Below are 19,540 nucleotides of genomic sequence, written 5' to 3'. Positions count from 1 at the left end.
AAGTCTCCAGCATTCTGCCAGACTGTACAAATGGCGGCCATCACCCATTCTAATAGGGTATGGTTTCCTGGGTTGTCATGGCAGTTCTGAAGATGCTGCCTTAAGGAGGAATGCATGATAATGGCGGCCAATTTCTCCATCTCTATTCCAGAGAGCATGATGCTATCAATCCCCCCTATATCTACCAGGGGTTCGGTAGATTTCTTCCTAAATTGCGCCCCCAACTCCATCAGCTCTGCTTGGGAGTAAGGACAGACCACAGAATACTCCACCACCTGTGGGAGGTTGAACCTGCCCCTGAGGGATTCTTGGCTGCTGGGTTTTTACCTTCCGGGCAACCACTGACTGGGCTTTGAGTCTAAGGATGGCAGCTCAGCCTGAACCTCCCCCTGAGAAGAGTTGGAAACATCTGCTCCCACTGACTCAGAACCACTCCACTGGCTCGGGTGCAGCTCTGTCTTCAGCGCCTATTTCGGCTCGCGTGGCTGCTAGCTCTCAGCCTGCAGCTGAGATTCCAGTTCTTGAACCTGCAGTTGTTTCTCCTCTGTCAGTGCCAACATTCTGCTTCCAGGGAAAACTGGAGTTTATGAACCTGTAACTCCTTCTCCAGAGATCGCTCCAGTTCCAGGTGCCATTGGTGCTCAGCCTGCATCTCATACTGCAACTCTCAAAAGTGGTCAGCCTCCTTCTTCAGTGCTCACTCCAGTTCAAGCCATTGCTAATTCTCACCCTGTAGCCTGACCTGCAGCTCTTTCTCCAGTGACCATTCCAGCTCATGCCATTGTTGCCACTCGGTCTGCAGCTCATCCTGGAGCTTTCAACCTCAGGCAGCCTCTCACACAGAGCTCTTGGTCTCTTCTCAAAGGGCTGTAAAAAATACCCAGCCCAGCCTGACCTGTGGTGGTGCAGTGTATAAAGCGTCAACCTGGAAATGCTGAGGTCACCGGTTCGAAACCCTGGGCTTGCCTGGTCAAGGCACATATGGGAGTTGATGCTTCCAGCTCCTCCCCCCTTCTCTCTCTCTGTCTCTCCTCTCTCTCTCTCTCTCTCTCTCTCTCGCTCTGTCTCTCCCTCTCCAGGAATAGTCACTCCTCTATTCCACCTTTCAGGGGTGTTGCAGCTCCATACCAATCTGATCTGAACCCTGCCAGCTGTGCCAGGTGTAAGGCCGGTGGCCATGGCCAGGTAGGATTACACTGGATTCAGGCAGACGATAAAGGAACTGTGGAGCTGGAAAGTGGTAGGCCATTTTGTTTATTAGAGTCTCACAGGCAGATGAGCAAGCAGACAGGGAATACCACTTCATTCTCTCAGGGGTGACGAACAAACAGGCTAGGGGAAAAACCTTTATCCAGTAAACAATAGCAAAAATGGCCCCTCAGCTCTGGCCGGTTGGCTTCAGTGGTAGAGCGTTGGCCTGGCGTGCAAGGGTCCCGGGTTCGATTCCCGGCCAGGGCACACAGGAGAAGAGCCCATCTGCTTCTCCACCCCTCCCCCTCTCCTTCCTCTCTGTCTCTCTCTTCCCCTCCCGCAGCGAGGAAAGATGGCCCGGGTGCTGGGGATGGCTCCTTGGCCTCTGCCCCAGGCGCTAGAGTGGCTCTGGTTGCAGCAGAGCGACGTCCCGGAGGGGCAGAGCATCGCCCCCTGGTGGGTAGAGCGTCGCCCCCTGGTGGGCGTGCCGGGTAGATCCCGGTCGGGCACATGCGGGAGTCTGTCTGACTGTCTCTCCCCGTTTCCAGCTTCAGAAAAATACAAAAAAAAAATGGCCCCTCCAAATGGTGGCAGACACTCTGTAATCTACCATCTGCCACCCTGAGGGCAAGCACCTTACATAGACTGTACACAAGAGGTGCTGCCCCATGCTCATGCACCAATCAGGCAAAGTACAAGCAAGCAAGTCTAACACACTTGTTTGCCCAACATCATATTACTGGTTTATTATAAAAGGATATATCTCATATATGACCAGTAGTGGTGCAATGGATAGAGTGTTGACCTGAGAGGCTGAGGTCCTAGGTTCAAAACCCTGAGGTTGCTGGCTTGAGTGCAGGCTCACCAGCGTGAGCGGGGTCCCCAGCTTGAGCATGAGATCATTGACATGATCCCATGGTTGCTGGCTTGAGCTCCCCTGCCTCCTCACCAAGGCACCTATGAGAAGTAATCAATGAACAACTAAAGTGACGCAACTGTGAGTTGATATCTTTCTCCTTTCCTGTCTCTCTCAAAAATAAATATTAAAAAAATAACTTCATAACAGCCAGATGCATAGGGCAAAGAATGGCGAAGGGCTCAGAACTTCCATTACCTAAGCATTACACTCTCCTCAAATCTGTGTGTGTCCACCAACCCAGAAGCTCTCCAAAACCTGTTCTTTGGGGTTTTCATGGAGGCTTTCTTAAAAAACCATGACTAATTAAATCACTGCTCATTGTTTCACCTCCAGCCCCTTTCCTCCTCTGAGGTTAAGGTGGGGAGTGGGTGGGACTGAAAGTTTCAACCCTCTAATCACTTACAGGGGTCCCCAAACTTTTTACACAGAGGGCCAGTTCACTGTCCCTCAGACTGTTGGAGGGCCGCCACATACAGTGCTCCTCTCACTGACCACCAATGAAAGAGGTGGCCCTTCCGGAAGTGCGGTGGGGAGCCGGATAAATGGCCTCAGGGGGCTGCATGCGGCCCACGGGCCGGGCCGTAGTTTGGGGACGCCTGACAACCAGCCCCCAAACTTAGGTTACATAGGGTCTTTCCAAGTGTCATGTCATTACACAACAAAACCTTTTTTTTTAAAGACCTTTATTGCCTGACCTGTGGTGGCACAGTGAATAAAGGTCACCAGTTCGAAACCCTGGGCTTGCCTGGTCAAGGCTCATATGGGAGTTGATGCTTCCTGCTCCTCTTCCTGCCCTTCTCTCTCTCTCTCTCCCTCCCCCCCTAAAATGAATAATTTTTTTTTTAAATTAAAGGGACCTTTATTGCTATCATCACTTAGGAAATTCCAAGGATTTTAGGAGCTTTGTGTCAGGAATAAGGATGAATACTAAATATATATTTTTAATTATATATCATAATATCACAGTGGGCATATTGTAAATGGTTTTCAAGGATTGATTTCTAAAAAGGGAAACTCATATTAGAATTCTGGGCTTCTGTGGAATACTTGGAAATCACTGATAAAGATTTGATTTCTCGCCCTGGCTGGGTGTCCCAGTAGAGCCCGAGCTCTATGTCAATCAGGCATCCCAGATTCGACTTCCCCGTGCAGTGGGACACTCCTGCTTATCAGCAGGGCTGGCAGCCTCTTCTAGACTACTCTTGAGATGGCTATGAGGATTCCACTTAGTGCCAAGACCAACTGCCACTAGGAAAGATGATGGACACACAAGTTACTTGTAAGAATCACACAGGCAGTTTATTACTCACAAATCCTATGGTGTGCCTGGGTACAGGTTAATGGGGCCCCGTCGGCGTGCTCCTCTCGGCTGTCTTTGGTCAGAGCAGCGTGGAGACAGTCCACGTTAATGTTTGAGTCTGGGCAACTACTGCAGCAAGGAGGCCCCTTAGCTTAGTACCTTTTCTGGCCAATGCCTTCTAACAGGTGTCAGTCTACAGGATTATCACCTCAAACCACCTTTTTGGGAGTTCCTCGCAGGAAGCCCTTTTTTTGTTAATCTACTGAAATGTTACATCAAGCCACTTTCAAGTTGTTCCTAGGGAAACTTCTTGTTTACATTAACCTACAGAGTTATGACATCAAGCCACTTCTTATCTATATATAAAAGCCACTTCTTATCCATATATAATTTCACACACGCACTAACTGGGCCCTGCGCGAAAGGCAGAATCTGTTTATCATATCTGTACACACTATATTAATTCTTATCCAGACAGCATAACTTTAATTTCCTTAATTGCTTTTAATATTATATCTTAATTATTTTTATATATTTCTATATATTTAATTACCATAACCTTAAATTACTGCAACACTGGGTAGTTCAGTTGTTAGGTTAGAGCATGGTCCCATTTGACAAGGTTGCAGGTTCCATCCCCGTCGGGGCACATACAATAATCAACCAGTGAATGCATAAATAAATGGAAAACAATATAGATCTCTCTCTTTTATCCCTCCAAAATCAATGAATAAATTTAATTTTTTTAAATTTCTCTTAGATAATTATATCGCAGGATGGAACCATGGACATAATAGGTAATGCTCAGAAAAATGGTAATCAATGAAGTACATTCAGCTTGGGAAAAGATAATGGCTACTCTGCTGATCCAGAAGTTAAAAACTTCAGTTAAAAACATTTTTCAGCCCTGGCCGGTTGGCTCAGCGGTTGAGCGTCGGCCTGGCCTGCGGGGGACCCGGGTTTGATTCCCGGCCAGGGCACACAGGAGAAGCGCCCATTTGCTTCTCCATCCCCACCCCCTCCTTCCTCTCTGTCTCTCTCTTCCCCTCCCGCAGCCAAGGCTCCATTGGAGCAAGGATGGCCCGGGCGCTGGGGATGGCTCCTTGGCCTCTGCCCCAGGCGTTAGAATGGCTCTGGTAGCCGCAGAGCAACGCCCCGGAGGGGCAGAGCATCGCCCCCTGGTGGGCAGAGCATTGCCCCTGGTGGGCGTGCCGGGTGGATCCCGGTCGGGCGCATGCGGGAGTCTGTCTGACTGTCTCTCCCCGTTTCCAGCTTCAGAAAAATACAAAAAAAAAACATTTTTCAAAACTAGTGGTTTAATATTGCAACCCTCAAATAACTGGCCCTTCGATTTCCACATTGCTTTTCTCTTCTATTAGCACAGCCAAAGAGGAAGGTTCAGAGTTCTCCTTTGGGTGCCCGGGCAACTGAAACTGTACGCTAGGGACACACTGTGGATGGGAACTTTCATCTAGGTGTTTCAATCCCGCCCAGGATCGCAGTCACAGCCAGGCTAGTTACCCGCAGCAGACAGACGGTGGGATAGTTGTGTTTGAATGGCGTAGGCGGCTGTAGGCGGTAAGCTGGAAAGAAAAGGATTTGGGGGGAGGGGCGGCAGGACCACTCCCACGGCGGGGGTTCCGGGAAGATGGAACTGAAGCAGAGGAGGTTCCTGGGTTGTGCGCGGAACAGCCAGGTCTCAGGTGGCTGGGGACCCGGGCAGCAGGTGACCACATGTGGAACGTGTAACCTCCCTAAGAGGCAGGCCTCCAGATCCGGGAGCGCTGGGACTAGGTCCTCTGCCCGCCAGCCCCACGGCAGCTGGGCCCTCCCCCGACGCCAGCTGCGCTCCGGGATCCCGCCCCTCCGTCGCTCCCGCCGCCCCTAGCGCCCGACTTCAGCCACCAACTCCCGGAGAGGACCGACTGCCCACCCCGCGGTCCCGGGGCTCCCTGGGCGGGGCCGGCCCGGGGGAACCCCCCTGCTGCCTCCCAGAGCTGGGTGGGGAAGGGAATCTTAGCCCGCTGCCGCCTCCGAGCGGGCTGCCACGTGAGCGCCGGACAGGTAGGGACCCGTACCCGGTCCCCACGCTTGGACCGGGCGCCCCGGGAAGGATTTCCGCCGCAGGCCCTGCCGGGAGGGGCGGGGTTCGAGGAGTTGTGTACTCAGCGCCCCTTCCCTGTCCCTCTGCGTCCTAGGCTGTCGCAGCCAACTTGTGTCCCTTTGAGTCCGGAGTTACACAATGCACGTTTGAAAGCTCCGGATCGCTTTGTTTTTTAAACGGGTCCTAGAGCCCACGCCTCCACCCGCCGCGTCCTCGGAGGCCACCATTAAAGAAATCCCGGTCCCAAACGACCAGCCCACCAGTGTTCACCGCAGCCACTGAAACGCTGATCACTTTTTACCAACTCTGGTTTTCGTTTCTTCTGCCTGGTAGACCTTCGCAAAATCTGGGAGTCCCAAGCCTTGGAGCGCTGTCTTGATTCAGCAACTTGGGCACAGTGTGTTTTTAGCTGCGGCTGCTCCTCCCAAACTAAATTTTGTTTTTCTAAGTTAACTTTCGTCGTTCAGTCATATTTTTTCACACCCCACATTTTTTATATCCACTTTAGACAACATTGATTTACTCCCTGGTTGAAAGACTGCCAAATTACGAATTTACTTTTAAAATAAATACATTTTTTTTATGTCCCAGTAACACACAAGAACAAAGGACAAATAGGACAAAGCTTTGCATGAAAAATTAACAGCCCTTTAAACCGTTTACCGCTCCCCCAGCCTCTCAACCAATTAAAATTTTTTGTAATTAAATTACTTTTCAAAACTGGCAAAAGTAGCTTGTGATCCATCGTGCATCACTTTAAACCTTTCTCAGCTTTTTATTCCTCTTGTAGTTATTTCCAAATCTCTAAAGCAAATTCTTGGATTATTTCTTAGTTTATCTGCTTTTAGGCAATGTTTACTAATCCCTTGCTAAAAACGGATGGGAACAGCATTCACTCCTGCACAATCCCCTCCCCCAACCCCCTGTAAAATCACAGCATTACTTAGTTTCTCTATTGGTTATTTTTGTAACAAAATAATTTCTAAACTGGTATGTCTTGTTCTATTAAATATATATATAGGATCTATTGACTCCAATTTTTTTGAGGCCTGACTGAGGAGTCTGCTTAAAAAATATTTTTTAAATAAAAATTGTATATTTATTTAAACACTCTTTTATACAGTCAACTTAGACGTATGGTTAACAAGTCAAATAGAAGTAAGTCTGACTTTTTTGCTGGTAAAAATAATTTAATCTCTTTAAGAGGAAAATGGAGGCCCCTGGCCGGTTGGCTCAGCGGTAGAGCGTCGGCCTAGCGTGCGGAGGACCCGGGTTCGATTCCCAGCCAGGGCACACAGGAGAAGCACCCATTTGCTTCTCCACCCCTCCGCCGAGCTTTCCTCTCTGTCTCTCTCTTCCCCTCCCGCAGCCAAGGCTCCATTGGAGCAAAGATGGCTCGCGCCCTGGGGATGGCTCTGTGGCCTCTGCCTCAGGCGCTAGAGTGGCTCTGGTCGCAACATGGCGACGCCCAGGATGGGCAGAGCATCGCCCCCTGGTAGGCAGAGCGTCGCCCCTGGTGGGCGTGCCGGTGGGTGCCGGTTGGCGCATGCGGGAGTCTGTCTGACTGTCTCTCCGTTTCCAGCTTCAGAAAAATGGGGGGGGGGGGGAGAGGAAAATGGAAAAGGCAGGGCAGTGTTTAATTTTATTTTTAACATTTTTTTATTGATTGATTGATTTTAGAGAGGGAGAGAGAAACATTGATTTGTTATTCTACTTATTTATGCATTGATTGATTGATTGATTATTTTGTGCCCTGACCCAGGATCAAACCCTCAGTCTTAGTGTATCTGGATGGTGCTCTAACCCAGGGGTAGTCAATCTTTTTATACCTACCACCCACTTTTGTACCTCTGTTAGTAGTAAAATTTTCTAACCACCCACCGGTTCCACAGTAATGGTGATTTATAAAGTAGGGAAGTAACTTTACTTTATAAAATTTATAAAGCAGAGTTACAGCAAATTAAAGCATATAATAATAATTACTTACCAAGTACTTTATGTCAGATTTTCGCTAAATTTGGCAGAATAAATCTTTATAAAACAACTTACTATAGTTAAATCTATCTTTTTATTTATACTTTGTTTGCTCCTCTACTGCCCACCATGAAAGCTGGAACGCCCACTAGTGGGCAGTAGGGACCAGGTTGACTACCACTGCAACCAACTGAACTACCTGGCCTGAGCTGGCAGGGCAGTGTTTTAGATTAGAAGGGATTAAGGGGATGAAACCATCCCAATCCTCTGTGAGGCCTGGACCTTGTTAGGAAGAAGCAAAAACCTTGGGACAGTGGGAAAAAAATGGTTCATAGGCTGGGTATGAGGAGGCAGAATGTATTTCCGTTAGTGCTGTTAGGTGGGGTCACAGTGCAGACCTGTAGAATGCCCTTATTTTTTTGTAGAAGATGCATGTGGAAGTATTTCAAAGGTCATCAAAAGAAAGAGAGAAAGCAAATATGGCAAAATGGATGTTCATTTTCATATTCTTTCAGCTTCTCTATGTGATGAAATGTTTATGGAAAATAAATTGGGAAAATAAAGACAATTTAGCAACGAAGAAAGAGATGAAGATATGTGCACAGTGGCACAAACCCAGTCCTCCACATCAAGGTTCAAATCCTGATTCTGCCACTTCCTTGTCTGGTGACTTTGGGTCTGCTGAGTCCCTCTTCCAAGCCTCAGTTTCCCCTCTTGGGGTGGTTTGTGTGGCTTCTGTGAGATTCTTTTAAGCACTTACCATGTGCCTTGAGCAGAGTCAGTGTGCAGTTAACAGCTGTTCATATTTTGTGAAGGAATTTTCTTTACCTCAATCTGTTCACCTGAGAATAACTGCTTGTTACTATCCTAACTACTGTAGCGTGCTTCCTTCTACTTGTTTTTTTTTTAGACATGGATTTTGGACTTGGCATGTGCTTTTCAAAATTCCTCTGATGGCTCTGTCTTGCCACTGGTGCAGTTTTGTGTTTTGCACTGTCTCAGCCCGTTACTTCCTAAGCACCTCTCCCCTTAGCCCGCTTTGCTCTAGTCAAGGTTCCAGCAGCAGCATGATCCCACACATGGAAATGCCGGCAGGGACTCCAACCCCATAGCTGGCCCTTAACTGCTAATCATAGTAACAGTGTCACAATGGCAACTAACATTTGTCCAGGGCAGGCCTTGATCTTCATTACACATGATGTTCATTACACTTAAATTAGAATATACCAAAAAAGCCAAAGTAACTTTGCCTCCTCTTCACCCACACTGTGACTCAGAGGGCAGCAGGTAATGAGACGGTGGTGACGGAAATGACAGAAAAACAGAAATTTCAAACCCTCCATTACTGTCTGTTATGAAAGATGGTGTTTAGCCCACTGCCTCTTTCCCTGCTTCATCACTAACCAATTTTTAATAATTGTACATTTTTTAGATCATTTCTTTATTTAACTTTATAACTTTAAATTTTATGTTTCACTTCTACTTACTGGCAGCTTTTGATTCCCATGATGATATAAAGTAGGTGAGCTCAGCATCTTGGCTTCTTCTCTCCCCCTTCCCCACCTCTCATTTCCGGTCTTTTGTCAATTGTGCAGTTATTTGCACCCTGTCAAGGTTGGTAACATCTACAGTCTGTTCTGTTACTATATGTCAGTCTTCCATGCTTTAACTGTAAAACTTGCTGAGGGTTGTTTTTTTTTAATGAATTTTTTCTTTCTATTTATTTTTTACAGAGACAGAGAGTGAGTCAGAGAGAGGGATAGACAAGGACAGACAGACAGGAATGGAGAGAGATGAGAAGCATCAATCATTAGTTTTTCATTGCGTGTTGCAACACCTTAGTTGTTCATTGATTGCTTTCTCATATGTGCCTTGACCGCGAGCCTTCAGCAGACCAAGAAGCCCCTTGCTGGAGCCAGCGATCTTGGGTTCAAGCTGGTGGGCTTTTGCTCAAACCAGATGAGCCCGCACTCAAGCTGGTGACCTCGGGGTCTCGAACCTGGGTCCTCTGCATCCCAGTCCAACGCTCTATCCACTGTGCCACCGCCTGGTCAGGCGCTGAGGGTTTTTTGAACAGCTTTATTGGGGTATAATTTACATACAATGAAATTCAGCCCTTTTAATTGTACAATTCAGTGATTTTTAATGAATTTACAGAATTGTGCTGCCATCACCACAGTTTGGGAGCATTTCTATCACCTCCCAAATATCGCTCTTGCCTATTTGTTGTCACTCTGTGTTCCCATGCTCAGCCCCAGGCAACTACTAATCTACTTCCTGTATCTTTAGATATGTCCTTTCCTGGTAGTTCATATAAGTGCATCATACAGAATGTGGCTTCTTTACCTTAGCATGTATACTGTTTGCGGGTTCATTTATATAATATGTACCAGTACTTTATTTCTTATATGATTGAACAATAATATTCCATTTTATGGCTAGACTGTATTTTATTTATCCATTGATGGACATGTGGTAGATTTTTTCAAATTTATTATGCTATGAACATTTGCAGTCAAGTGTGTGTGGACATAAGTTTTCATTTCTTTTTGGTAGTCTAGTAGTAGAATTGCTGGGTTTTAAGGTAAGTTTATGTTTAACAGGTTTTTTTTAATGTTCAACTTTTTTTTTTTTTTTTTTTTTAGGGAGGCAGGGAGAGAGACAGGAACATTGAGCTGCTCCTGTATGTGCCCTGACCTGGGAATCGGAAGGGCAACCTTCATGTGGGGATGGCCCTCTGAGAGAAAGGGAGGCAGAGAGAGGGAAGAGGGATGGGAAGCATTCATTTGTTGTTCCACTCTGTGCATTCATTGGTTGCTTCCCATGTGTGCCCTGACTGGGAATCAAACCCCGCAACCTTGTTGTTTTGCGAACACTCTTAACTAACTGAGCTAACCAGCCAGGGTCAATGTTCAACTTTTAAAATAACTGCTTGTTTTCCAAAGTGGCTGTGGTTGTATCCATTTTACATTCCTGCCAGCAATGTGTGAGGGTTTTAGTTTTAACTGTCCTCACCAATCTTTTTTTTTTAAATTGATTTTAGAGAGAGAAGAAGGAAAAGAGAAAGAGAGAAACACTGATTTGTTGCTTCACTTATTTATGCATTCATTGATTTTTGTATGTGCCCTGACTGGGGATCGAACCTGCAACCTTGGCATATCAGGGTGATGCTCTAACCAATTAAGCTACCATGCCAGGGCCTCACCAATCTTTTGAACATTAGCCATGCTAAGTGGGCATGAATTGGTGTTTCATTTTTATTTTAATTTGCATTTCCTTAATGACTAATGATGTGGAGCATCTTTTCATGTGCTTATTAGTCATCTGTATATCTTTGGTGAAATGTCTGTTCAAATCCTTGTCCATTTTTAATTGGTTTGTTTGTCTTATTATTGAATTTTAAGTGTTCTTTTTATATTCTAGGTACAAGACCTCTATCAGATATATGATTTACAAATATTTTCTGCCAATCTATAGTTTCTTTTCATTTTCTTATTTTTTGAAGTGCAAAAGTTTTCCATTTTGATGATGTTTAATTCATGTTTTTCTTTTACAAATTATATATTTTTGCCTAACCTAAAATCATGAGATTTTTTTTCTCCTGGTCTCTTCTAAAATATTTTAAAGAGTTTTAACCCTTATATTTAGGTCTGTGATTCATTTTGAACTGATATTTATGGATGGTATGAGGTAAAGGCCTAAATTCACCCTTTGGCATATAGACTTCCTAGTACCATTTGTTGAAAAGACCAAATCATAGCCTGACCAGGCGGTGGTACAGTGGATAGAGTGTAACACTGGGATGCTGGAGGACCCAGGTTCAAGACCCAGGTTCCAGACCCCGAGGTCGCCACCTTGAGCATCGGCTCAACTGCTTTGAGCAAAAGCTCACCAGCTTGGACCCAAGGTCGCTGACTTGAGCAAGGGGTTACTCGGTCTGCTAAAGTCCCACGGTCAAGGCACATATGAGAAAGCAATCAATGAACAACTAAGGTGTCACAATAAAAAACTGATGATTGATGCTTCTCATCTCTCCATTCCTGTCTCTCTATCCCTATCTATCCCTCTCTCTGTCTCTGTAAAAAAAAAAAGAAAAAGAAAAGACCACATCATATATGTTGTCACCATAAAAAAGAAATGATAATGATGTAACTGGATATTGATGTTAGCTAATGCTATAGTAGTAATCATGTTGCAAAATATTAATGCATCAAATCACACATATACCTTGAATTTATACAATGTTATATGTCAATTACACACATATACACTCACACACACATATATATATGTGTATAAAAGACAGTCTTTTCCCCATAAAAAGTAATAACTAGAGCCTGACCTGTGGTGGCGCAGTGGATAAAGCGTCGACCTGGAAATGCTGAGGTCACCGGTTCAAAACCCTGGGCTTGCCTGGTCAAGGCACATATGGGAGTTGATGCTTCCAGCTCCTCCCCCCTTCTCTCTCTCTGTTTCTCTCTCTCCCTCTCTCTCTCCTCTCTAAAAATGAATAAATAGAATTTTAAAAAAAAATTAAAAAAAAAAAAGTAATAACTAGGACTACTATAAGGAGAATGTCCTTAGCCTCCATGTCAAGAGGATTTCTTTCTGTCTCACTTTGTCAAGCTGACAGGACAGGGATACAGGTTAGTGTATACATTGTATCATATTTGGACCATGATTTCTTAAACAGTTTTTTGTTTTTCCTGCAGTTTCTCATAGCTTTAATGTTTTCCTTTTAAGAGAAGCATTTTTCTGCTTCTAATGCATCCAGTCTATTTCTTGGAATTTTTCTTCTTCCTTTTCTAGTATCCTGTTCTTGTTTTGAGTATCTTCTCAAATCTAAATGTACCCTGGACAGATCCATAACCTGCAGGGCCCAATGCAAATTGAGAAGGTGAGCCCCTTGTTCAAAAATGATTAAGAATTTCAAGTTGGCAGCATCAAAATATTAAAACCATCTTGGAGCCCTTTCAAGTGAGGGAGTTATGTGTGACTGCTCTGCTCCCATGCCCGTGACGCCTGAAGCTGGCCTTGAGTGTACTAATTAGGAGTTTTCCTTTTCCCTTAAGTTCTTTCAGCCCTCTGTCTGTTTCCTCTGGGTCAGTTTGCTTTTGCTTTGCCTGTTTACCTTAGTATTTCTCTTTCAGGCTGCTAGTTTTCTTCAAATATCTGGTGATCCTTGCTTGTCCAATCACATTTTCAAACAAGGAGCTGGGTGACATTTTTTTAATTTTAAAAAGTGTTTATTATTTTTTAAATTATCATACAGTAAAATTGACTTCTTGGGTGCAGTGATACAGTTGTATAATTTTTTTTTTAGTTCTATGAAATTTAACTCATTTTTTATGTAGCCACCACCACAATCAGGATATATAAATATGCCATCACTCCAAAAAAAGTTCTTTTTATAATTACACTCACCCCTCACATCTTGCAACTATCAATCTGTTCTCCAACCCTATAATTTGTCTCTTCTAAAATGTCAGGTAGCCTAACCAGTGGTGGCACAGTGAATAGAGTGTCAACCTGGGACACTGAGGACCCAGGTTCCAAATCCCAAGGTCACTGGCTTGAGCATGGGCTTATCCAGCTTGAGTGTGGGGTTGCTGGCTTGAGCGTAGGATCATTAACATGATCCCATGGTCGTTGGCTTGAGACCAAATGTTGCTGGCTTGAAACCCAAGGTTGCTGGTTTGAGCAAGGGTCACTGACTTGGCTGGAGCCCCCCATCAAGGAACATATAAGAAGCAATCAATGAACAACTAAAAGTACCACAACTATGAGTTGATGCTTCTCATTTCTTTCCCTTCCCGTCTCTCTCTAAAAATAATAATAATAAAGTCAGATAAGTAGAATCATTATGCCTTTTCAGGTTGGATGGCATTTTTAAAGTCACTGCTAGAAGATTTGGGGTTGTTTTAAATACAGTCCTGCTTTCACACTGGTGTCTTGTTCCAGCTGAAGGGATGACTAAAACAGTTTGGAGACAGTGCTTGTTAGCACAGAGGGAATCAGTCTTTGCTGGGATGCTTCATGCAATTTCTCTAGACAGCAATCATCTAGTTTTGCTTTTTTAAATTTTTTCTGTGTGTGAATGTTTAGCAGCCCAACATCTGTGTGGCCGAGCATGAGGGAGGAAGGAGAAGAATCAGGGAGCCAATAAGCAGTTTTTTTCAAAGGTGGACTAACCTCTGTTCTCACTTTGCCCTGTTCTGACCTGCACCCCTACCCTAACCAGTGCTCCTTGAACCCTTGGCTCTAGATCCAGAGCCACTGGGAATCCCCGAGGCTTCATTGATGCCCCCCCTTGAGTTTCTTTTGTAGCCCCCACACTTCTGTCTGCTTTCTGTCTTTCAAAAATATATCAACATCTTTTTTTTTATGGTTCTTCCTCCAGTTTCCTTTGCTTTTTAATTTCTTAGCTGTGCATAGAGAGAATGCTGTTTGAGAGGGAGAGCAGACTGCCCAGATCCAAGCCCTACTCCACTTCTTCCTGCTGTGTGACCTTATGTGAGTTGTTTCACCTCTCTGGGCCTCAGTTTCTTCCTGGTGGGAAGATTAACTAGGATAATCCAGAAGTCACAAACAACCACTTGAGTCCATTCCTAGGCCTGCAGATGCCTTATGTGGCCCATACTGTCCTTTAACTTTTTTGTTTTATTTTTAAAGATTTATTTATTTATTTTAGAGAGAGGGGAGGGAGGAGTGGGAAGCATCAACTCACAGTAGTTGCTTCTCACATGTGCTCTGACTGGCCAATCGTTGGACTTTGAACCTGTGACCTCAGCATTCCAGCTCGACATCCCATCACTGCACCACCACAGGTCAGGCTAATGCTTTAATTTTTTTAATGCATCACTAACATTTAAAAATCGAGTGGCCCTGGCCGGACAGCTTGGTTGGTTGAAGCATTGTCCCCAAAGCCCAGAGATTGCTGGTTTGATCCCCGGTCAGGGCACATACACAAACAGATATTCCTGTCTCTTCCCTACTCTCTCCTTTCCACTCTCTAAGATCAATAAAATAAACATTAAAAATAAATAAATAAAAATTGAGTGATTTTTACATAAAATCTGGGATTTCCAGTTTCTTTTGAAAAACTGGAAGATGTGGCCAAACTGGGCCCTCCTTTGTACCTGGCAGTAAATCAGGCAGAATGAGCATTGGCACAGCCTCCAGGTGGGCTCTTCTCTCTGTTTGTTTGTTTGTTTGTTTGTTTGTTTTTGTATTTCTCTGAAGCTGGAAATGGGGAGAGACAGTCAGACAGACTCCCGCATGCGCCCGACCGGGATCCACCCGGCACGCCCACCAGGGGCGACGCTCTGCCCACCAGGGGGCGATGCTCTGCCCCTCCAGGGCATCGCTCTGCCGCAACCAGAGCCACTCTAGCGCCTGGGGCAGAGGCCAAGAGGCCATGCCCAGTGCCCAGGCCATCTTTGCTCCAATGGAGCCTTGGCTGCGGGAGGGGAAGAGAGAGACAGAGAGGAAGGAGGGGGGGGGAGTGGAGAAGCAAATGGGCGCTTCTCCTATGTGCCCTGGCCAGGAATCGAACCCGGTTCCCCCGCACACCAGGCCGACGCTCTACCACTGAGCCAACAGGCCAGGGCCTCTTCTCTCTGTTTTGCCAGAGTCTCTAGCACTCCCTGTTCCTCCCACTAGTCGGCCTCATTTAGAATACTGCCTGTCTTACCTGACCAAGCGGTGTGCAGTGGATAGAGCATGGGCCTGGGACACTGAGGACCCAGGTTAGAAACTCCAAGGTCTTTGGAGCATGGGCTCATCTGGCTTGAGCGTGGGCTCACCAGCTTAAGTGCAGGGTCACCAGCTCAAGTGCAGTGTCGCTGACTTGAGCCCAAAGGTCGCTTGAATCCCAAGGTCGCTGGCTTGAGCAAGCGGTCACTGGCTCAGCTGGAGCCCCCTGGTCAAGGCACATATGAGAAAGCAATCAATGAACCAACTAAGGAGCCACAACAAAGAATTTATGTTTCTTATCTCTTTCCCTTCCTGTCTGTCTTTCTTTCATTATATATTATATTTTAAAAATACCGCTATCTCTTGTAGGCAATTGAACTTGGGATTTCTGGGATACTGTTTTAAGAGCATCCAGCACAGGACCAAACACTTAGGAGCTATTATTATTACAAGACTAGCCAGGGCTGGCCATTGAAGGGGAGGCTCAGATCATCGAGGCCTTGCTCTGTCCGCTAGGCCCTGGGATCCCAGGGTTGCATTCACTCAGAAGGGCTGCCTTTTAAAAAAAATCTACCCAAAGGTTCATGTAGGCCAGTGCAAGCCCTGATTATCAGTAGCTCTTTCTGCCTTCTTGAGGGGAAGACACATTGACTCTTTGAACATGCAAATAATTCTAAAGAGCAAAGGATTTTAATCGTATTGATGATTTTTTTATAACCATTTGTTGCAGGTTAGAAACAATACAGGCACTATACAGTTCAAGAACAAAGAGTTAAAGTGATAAGGGAGAATGTCAGGTAGAGGAAAACCTCCCAAAGGCATGGAAAGGGAGCCATTCTGTCTCAAATTAAAAAGATTGACAATGCCAGGTGTTGACAATGGCAACTCTCATACATTGTTGATGAGAACGCAAATGGCAGTCAGGCTGGAAACACTATTGGAGTTTTCTTTTGTAAAGTGAAATACACACCTTGTGATCCAAGAATTCCACTCCCAGGCATTTTCTCATGAGAAAGGAAAACATATGTCCTCATAAACAGTTGTACATGAATGTTCATAGCAGCTTTATTTGTAATCACCCCAAACTGGAAACAGCCCAAATGTCTATCACAATGGGTGGATAAACAAACTGTGGTTCATATGTTCAATGGAATATTCCTCAGCAATAAGAAGGAATGGACCAGCCTGACCTGTGGTGGCGCAGTGGATAAAGCATCAACCTGGAATGCTGAGGTCGCCAGTTTGAAACCCCGCGCTTGCCTGGTCAAGGCACATATGGAAGTTGATGCTTCCTGCTCCTCCCCCACTTCTCTTTCTTTCTCTCTCTCTCTCTTCTTTCTCTCTAAAAATTAATAAATAAAAGGATAAAGGAGGAATGGACCGCTGACTGAATCATGCAGACATTATGCTGAAGGAAAGAAGACACAGGGAACATATACTATATTCATCGGTCACAGTCCAGTCAGGAGACTGAACCCACATAGTAATTTGAAGAGAGAGTGCTTAATATACAGAATTATGAATTAGAGCAGTGGATCATAGTAAGAGGGCTTGGCTACTAAGAAATAAAGAGAATGCTAAAGAATATAGAAATAGATAAAAGGAGCTGCCACTAACCCTAGGATCTCAAAAATGATGACAGTCCCATGCTGTCCTTGACAGTCCCAGGGACCCTGATCTCATTGGAAAACACTTGGCCTTGACTCATTAAAGGGCAAAAGAGTCCCTATGGTGCTGCACATGTGGGACCTCCTGGAAATCCACCCTCTGGAACTTGCCAGAAGTCCATTTTCTAGGGTGCTAGAAAAAAGCAGTTCACTAGGAAGTGTCTCATCAGAGGCACTTGACTAGGAAACCACCTGAGATGGGTGCTAAGGGGAAGGTGCTGGCTGCGGGCAGGGTGCTGCTGACTGGTGGCCACTGAAAAAGCATGCACAGGGCAGGATTGGGCGGGAGAGACTGCTTGCCCTGGGGTGCCCTAGTCTTCCAGACGGAAGCAAAACCCTTCCTTCCAGCCACGTCTCTCTGGCTCCCTCTACTGGAAATAGTTAACATCACATCAGCCTGCAAAGGAAGAAGATTGAAAGGGCCAAACTCCAGTTTAGCAACTTGGCCGCTGTGAGGTAGTAAATCAATACTGGCACACCATATGATTCTATTTATTTGAAATTCTAGCAAAGAAAATCGAATTTATAGTGACAGAAAGCATATTAGTTGTTGTCATGGGGTGGGGGTTAGCATTGATGGCAAAGGGTTGTAAACCTTTTGGAGTGACAGAAATGTGCCTGTACCTTGGCAGTGATGATCACATGCTCGTATACAGTTGTTAAAACTCAAAGTATACACGGAAATGTGCATTTTATTGATGTAAATTACACATCAATAAAGGTAATTTATTATTTAAGGTAATTTATTTTTTGAGGACTCCTGTGCAAATATAAATGGAAAGACATGCATGTGCGCACGCACAGACCAGAAATGCCGCCCTGAATCCCACCCCCGAGATACCCCTGCTTACTGTGGTGAATATGTACCCGGGGGGTGTTGTTGGACATTGGCTTGGTGGCTTGCTCACTTATTTTCCCTAAGGAGTTCAAGTTCAACATGAATGCTGTGCATAGAGTGTAGGTGCCCACTCCCCTCTCCTGCTTTCCCTCTCCCCATGGTGAATCCACAAAGGGCATGTCACTGTAGGTTACTAATTCTTTTTTTCTTCTTTTTTTTTTTAGAGAGAGAAAGACAGGGACAGATAGGAGGGAGAGACATGAGAGAACCATCAACTCATAGTTGCGACACCTTAGTTGTTCATTTATTGCTTTCTCATATGTGCCTTGACATATGAGTGTCATATGTGTCAAGGGGTTCCAGCCAAGCCAGTGACCCATTGCTCAAGCCAGCGACCTTGGGCTTCAGCCAGCGACCATGAGGTTGTGTCTATGATCCCATGCTCAAACTGGTGACCCCACACTTGAGCCGGATGATCCTGCGCTCAAGCTGGCGACCTCAGGGTTTTGAAACTGGGTCCTCAGCCTGACCTGTGGCGGCGCAGTGGATAAAGCGTCGACCTGGAAATGCTGAGGTCGCCGGTTCAAAACCCTGGGCTTGCCTGGTCAAAGCACATATGGGAGTTGATGCTTCCAGCTCCTCCCACCCTTCTCTCTCTCTCTCTCTCTCTGTCTCTCTCTCTCATCTCTAAAATGAATAAATAAATTAATTAATTAATTTTAAAAAATAAAAAAGTTAAAAAAAAAACAAAAACTGGGTCCTCAGCTCCCCAGCCATGCTCTATCCACTGTACCACCACCTGGTTAGGTAGTTACTAATTCTTCTGGATAATCAAATCCTCATTCTAGCAGCTAAAACCTGTCCATTGTTTTATTATGATTGGGTTTTATTCCTTGAATCCTGGACAGGCTTAGAGATATTTGTCCTTCAATTCTCCTATCAATCCTTTGAGATAGAACATTAAGTAACCCCATATTACAGAAAAGAAAACTAAGACTTGGGGGTCAACAACATACCTGAAAGACGTCCTATCCAAGAAGAGGCAGAACTAGGATTTGAACCCAGATCATCTCCTGTCACAGTGTGAGCTCCTGACCACCATGCATTCTGCTGGGAGCAGTAGCCCAGGTCCTGGAAGCCCTCAGATGCTGCTTGCCCTCTGCAGAAGTGTCCTTAATAGGGTTTATGGGCATTGAATCTTTGCCCTTTGGATCTTTTTACCCCCATGACTTTATTATGAAAATTGTCAAGCATACTGAAAGTTGAAGTATTGTACAGTGAAGAAACACTCCTAAGATGGTGAGACAATGATAATGCTCATGAGTATTTTTTAGCCTAATAGTGACATATTACTTTCCATACTAACAGTTTGTTCAGTCTTCCAAATTCATACAAGAAAATAAAAAGGTGGTGAAATAACATTTCAAGCACTAAAATGTATAAATATCACACCAAGTAAAAACACATTGATAAATATAAATATCTGAGTTATCTATCAATCCCCAGAGCCATAAAAAAAAAAATAATGGTTATTGTAAGTACCACGTCCAACAAACAAACCGTGTCAATGGTGTCTTCACTGAGTCATGGTCGCATTTTTGTGTGTGACTTTCCAGTCACCATTAAAAGGTCTCTGACCCTATGCAATTTGAGGAACTGCTGAGAAGAGAGATAAGGAAACTAAATACTTTCTATGGGTTTCTTCATTTTAAAATAGTCTTTTGTTTGATAACTTTGAGGAGAGGTTTTTAGACATCTTTTGTTCCTTTCCATGGACTCTCATCTCATTTTTATTGTATTGTTCTTGGTAAACCTTTTACATAAAGTGCACAAATGTATAGTCCAATGAATT

General features: G+C 44.9%; 1 protein-coding gene across 2 annotated transcripts in view; it reads left to right on the top strand.

The window, feature by feature from the left end:
- Window positions 1–5,275: 5,275 nt before the first annotated feature.
- The window catches only part of FBXO17 (F-box protein 17), a 33,898-nt gene continuing 19,633 nt past the window's right edge, over window positions 5,276–19,540 (top strand). The window contains exon 1 of one of the 2 annotated variants that reach the window (XM_066243592.1): window positions 5,276–5,474. The gene's annotated coding sequence lies outside the window, so the exon portion shown is untranslated. The remainder of the gene's footprint in view (window positions 5,475–19,540) is intronic. The other variant, XM_066243591.1, reaches the window with a different exon arrangement.

This window comes from Saccopteryx bilineata, chromosome 9 (assembly GCF_036850765.1).
Source record: "Saccopteryx bilineata isolate mSacBil1 chromosome 9, mSacBil1_pri_phased_curated, whole genome shotgun sequence".
NCBI lineage: Eukaryota > Metazoa > Chordata > Mammalia > Chiroptera > Emballonuridae > Saccopteryx > Saccopteryx bilineata.
This window is presented reverse-complemented; position numbering and strand designations above follow the sequence as displayed.